The 5,272-nt window shown below is 40.3% G+C and overlaps 1 non-coding gene across 1 annotated transcript; it reads left to right on the top strand.

The window, feature by feature from the left end:
• Nucleotides 1-1,288: 1,288 nt before the first annotated feature.
• On the top strand, nt 1,289-1,396 carry LOC130958609 (small nucleolar RNA R71). The gene has a single exon (XR_009077722.1). It is a non-coding gene; the product is annotated as a small nucleolar RNA R71 (small nucleolar RNA).
• The last annotated feature ends 3,876 nt before the right edge of the window (nt 1,397-5,272 follow it).

The following is a 5,272-nucleotide window of genomic DNA, read 5'->3' as shown; positions in this document are numbered from 1 at the left end:
CTTGTTTTTTCGAATTGTCTGCCATCTCTAGTGAGATTCTTGCAGCTTGCACCTCAAAGATCCCTAGCTTCTCCATTACAGAGAGAGGCATGAGGTTTACACTTGACCCTAAGTCACACAGAGCCTTCTTGAAGGTCATGGTGCCTATGGTACAAGGTAGTGAAAACTTCCCAGGGTCTTGTCTCTTTTGAGGTAATTTCTGCCTAGACAAGTCATCCAATTCTTTGGTGAGCAAAGGAGGTTCGTTCTCCCAAGTCTCATTTCCAAATAACTTGTCATTTAGCTTCATGATTGCTCCAAGGTATTTAGCAACTTACTCTTCAGTGACATACTCATCCTCTTCAGAGGAGGAATACTCATCAGAGCTCATGAAAGGCAGAAGTAAGTCCAATGGAATCTCTATGGTCTTATTTTGAGCCTCAGATTCCCATGGTTCCTCATTAGGGAACTCATTGGAGGCTAGTGCACGCCCATTGAGGTCTTCCTCAGTGGCGTTCACTTCCTCTCCTTCCTCTCCAAATTCGGCCATGTTGATGGCCTTGCACTCTCCTTTTGGATTTTCTTCTGTATTGCTTGGAAGAATACTAGGAGGGAGTTCAGTAATTTTCTTGCTCAGCTGTCCCACTTGTGCCTCCAAATTTCTAATGGAGAACCTTGTTTCAGTCATGAAACTTTGAGTGGTTTTGATTAGATCAGAGACCATGGTTGCTAAGTCAGAGTTACTCTGCTTAGAACTCTCTGTCTGTTGCTGAGACGATGATGGGAAAGGCTTGCCATTGCTAAACCTGTTTCTTCCACCATTATTGTTGTTGAAACCTTGTTGAGGTCTCTGTTGATCCTTCCATGAGAGATTTGGGTAATTTCTCCATGAAGATTTATAGGTGTTTCCATAGGGTTCTCCCATGTAATTCACCTCTTCCATTGAAGGGTTCTCAGGATCATAGGCTTCTTCTTCAGATGAAGCATCCTTAGTACTGCTTGGTGCATTTTGCATTCCATACAGACTTTGAGAAATCAAATTGACTTGTTGAGTCAATATCTTGTTCTGAGCCAGAATGGCATTCAGAGTATCAATATCAAGAACTCCTTTCTTCTGACTTGTCCCATTGTTCACAGGATTCCTTTCAGAAGTGTACATGAATTGGTTATTTGCAACCATTTCAATTAGTTCTTGAGCTTCTGCAGGCGTCTTCTTCAGATGAAGAGATCCTCCAGCAGAGCTATCCAAAGACATCTTGGATAGTTCAGAGAGACCATCATAGAAAATACCTATGATGCTCCATTCAGAAAGCATGTCAGAAGGACATTTTCTGATCAATTGTTTGTATCTTTCCCAAGCTTCATAGAGGGATTCTCTATCCTTCTGTCTGAAGGTTTGGACTTCCACTCTAAGCTTACTCAATTTTTGAGGTGGAAAGAACTTTGCCAAGAAGGCATTGACTAGCTTTTCCCATGAGTCCAGGCTTTCTTTAGGTTGTGAGTCCAACCATGTCCTAGCTCTGTTTCTTACAGCAAAAAGGGAATAGCATAAGTCTGTAGACCTCAGGGTCAACCCCATTAGTCTTGACAGTGTCACAGATTTGCAAGAACTCAGCCAAAAATTGATGAGGATCTTCCAATGGAAGTCCATGGAACTTGCAATTCTGTTGCATTAGAGAAACTAATTGAGGCTTAAGCTCAAAGTTGTTTGCTCCAATGGCAGGGATAGAGATGCTTCTCCCATAGTAGTCGGGAGTAGGTGCAGTAAAGTCACCCAGCACCTTCCTTGCATTGTTGGCATTGTTGTTGTTTTCGGCTGCCATGTGTTCTTCTTCTTTGAAGATTTCTGTTAGGTCCTCTGCAGAGATTTGTGCCTTAGCTTCTCTTAGCTTTCGCTTCAAGGTCCTTTCAGGTTCAGGATCAGCTTCAACAAGAATGCCTTTGTCTTTGTTCCTGCTCATATGAAAGAGAAGAGAACAAGAAAATATGGAATCCTCTATGTCACAGTATAGAGATTCCTTAAGGTGTCAGAGGAAAAGAAAAATATAAGAAAGAGGTAGAAGAATTCGAACTTAGTGAGATAGAGTTCGAATTTGTGCATTGAGGAGGAGTGATACTCCACAAATAGAAGGATGTGAGAAGAGGGGAAGAGGTCTTTTTTTCGAAAATTAATTAAAAAGATTTTAAAAACATTTTGAAAAACTTTAATTGATTTTCGAAAACCAAGAGTGGGAAAGAAATCAAGGAATTTTTAAAAAAGATTTTGAAATTAGAATTTAAAAAGATATGATTGAGGATTATTTTGAAAAAGATGTGGTTAAAAAGATATGATTGAAAAGTTATGGTTTAAGAAGATATGATTGAAATGATATGATTTGAAAACAGTTTTAAAAAGATTTGATTTTAAAAATTAATGACTTGCCTAACAAGAAAAGATATGATTCAAACATTAAACCTTTCTCAACAGAAAAGGCAGCATACTTGAAATGTTGAATTAAATCATTAATTGATAGCAAGTATCTTTGAAAAAGGAAAGAAATTTATTTTGAAAACATTTGATTGAAAAGATATGATTTGAAAAAGATTTGATTTTGAAAAACTTTGAAAACTTGAAAAAAAAATTGATTTGAAAACAAAATCCTCCCCCTTGTGCCATCCTGGCGTTAAACGCCCAGACTGGTGCACATTCTGGCGTTTAACGCCCAATGCACTACCTTTTTGGGCGTTAAACGCCCAACCAGGCACCCTGGCTGGCGTTTAAACGCCAGTCTGTCCTTCTTCACTGGGCGTTTTGAACGCCCAGCTTTTTCTGTGTAATTCCTCTGCTGCATGTTCTGAATCTTCAGTTCCCTGTACTATTGACTTGAAAATAGAACCAAGATCAAATAAACAATGCATGCAAGACACCAAACTTAAAATTAGACACTAGACTCAAACAAGAAACATAAAATATTTTTGGTTTTTATGATTTTGAATTTTTTTTTGGATTTTTCAAAAATTATATGGAAATAGAAAAGAAAGGTTTCAGAATTCTTAATTTGGATTCCAGGAATCATTGCAATGCTAGTCTAAGACTCCGGTCCAGGAATTAGACATGGCTTCACAGCCAGCCAAGCTTTCAAAGAAAGCTTCGGTCCAAAACACTAGACATGGCCAATGGCCAGCCAAGCCTTAGCAGATCATTGTTCCAATAGCAAGATTGATAGAGATCAACAAGCTCTTGTGATGATCAGTTGAAACCTCGGTCCAATAAGATTAGACATGGCTTCTCAGCCAGCCAGATTTCAACAGATCATCATGAAACTCTAGAACTCATTCTTAAGAATTCTGAAAAATACCTAATCTAAGCAACAAGATGAACCGTCAGTTGTCCATACACAAAACAATCCCCAGCAACGGCGCCAAAAACTTGGTGCACGAAATTGTGATCATCAATGGCGCCATCAACATGGTACGCTCATTGCAATCTCAACTCTTCATCACAACTCCGCACAACTAACCAGCAAGTGCACTGGGTCGTCCAAGTAATAAACCTTACGCGAGTAAGGGTCGATCCCACGGAGATTGTTGGTATGAAGCAAGCTATGGTCACCTTGTAAATCTCAGTCAGGCAAACTCAAATGGTTATGGAGGATATATGAATAAAACATAAAACAAAGATACAGATACTTATGTAATTCATTGGTGAGAATTTCAGATAAACGTGTGGAGATGCTTTGTCCCTTCCGTCTCTTTGCTTTTCTACTGTCTTCATCCAATCCTTCTTACTCCTTTCCATGGCAAGCTTATGCAAGGGTTTCACCGTTGTCAGTGGCTACCTCCCATCCTCTCAGTGGAAATGTTCAACGCACCCTGTCACGGCACGGCTATCCATCTGTCGGTTATTGATCAGGTCGGAATAGAATCCATTAATTCTTTTGCGTCTGTCACTAACGCCCCGCCCTCAGGAGTTTGAAGCACGTCACAGTCATTCAATCATTGAATCCTACTCAGAATACCACAGACAATGTTAGACCTTCCGGATTCTCTTGAATGCTGCCATCAGTTCTTGCCTATACCACGAAGACTCTGATCTCACGGAATGGCTGGCTCGGTTGTCAGGCGATCAACCATGCATCGTGTATCAGGAATCCAAGAGATATTCACCCAATCTAAGGTAGAACGGAGGTGGTTGTCAGGCACACGTTCATAGGTGAGAATGATGATGAGTGTCACGGATCATCACATTCATCAAGTTGAAGAACAAGTGATATCTTAGAACAAGAACAAGCGGAATTGAATAGAAGAACAATAGTAATTGCATTAATACTTCGAGGTACAGCAGAGCTCCACACCTTAATCTATGGTGTGTAGAAACTCCACCGTTGAAAATACATAAGAACAAGGTCTAGGCATGGCCGAATGGCCAGCCTCCCAATGATCTAAGAACTAGATGTCCAAAGATGAAAATACAATAGTAAAAGGTCCTACTTATAGAAAACTAGTAGCCTAAGGTTTACAAAGATGAGTAAATGACATAAAAATCCACTTCCGGGCCCACTTGGTGTGTGCTTGGGCTGAGCAATGAAGCATTTTCGTGTAGAGACTCTTCTTGGAGTTAAACGCCAGCTTTTGTGCCAGTTTGGGCGTTTAACTCCCATTTTGGTGCCAGTTCCGGCGTTTAACGCTGGAATTTCTGAAGGTGACTTTGAACGCCGGTTTCGGCCATCAAATCTTGGGCAAAGTATGGACTATCATATATTGCTGGAAAGCCCAGGATGTCTACTTTCCAACGCCGTTGAGAGCGCGCCAATTGGGCTTCTGTAGCTCCAGAAAATCCACTTCGAGTGCAGGGAGGTCAGAATCCAACAGCATCTGTAGTCCTTTTCAGTCTCTGAATCAGATTTTTGCTCAGGTCCCTCAATTTCAGCCAGAAAATACCTGAAATTACAGAAAAACACACAAACTCATAGTAAAGTCCAGAAAAGTGAATTTTAACTAAAAACTAATAAAAATATACTAAAAACTAAACCAAATATACTAAAAACATACTAAAAACAATGCCAAAAAGCGTACAAATTATCCGCTCATCACTATCTAAGGCCACTTTAAGTTTCATGAGTGAAACAAGGTCCTCCATCAGAAATTTAGAGGCACAAGTGGGCCAGCTGAGTAAGAAAGTCACTGAAACTCCTCCTAGTACTCTCCCAAGCAATACTGAAGAGAATCCAAAAAGAGAGTGCAAGGCCATTGATATAATCAAAATGGCCGAACCTAGAGAGGAAGGGGAGGACGTGAATCTCAATGAGAAAGA

This window comes from Arachis stenosperma, chromosome 10 (genome assembly GCF_014773155.1).
Source record: "Arachis stenosperma cultivar V10309 chromosome 10, arast.V10309.gnm1.PFL2, whole genome shotgun sequence".
Lineage (NCBI taxonomy): Eukaryota > Viridiplantae > Streptophyta > Magnoliopsida > Fabales > Fabaceae > Arachis > Arachis stenosperma.
Note: the sequence above shows the minus strand (reverse complement) of the source record. Positions and strands in the feature narration are given on the sequence as shown.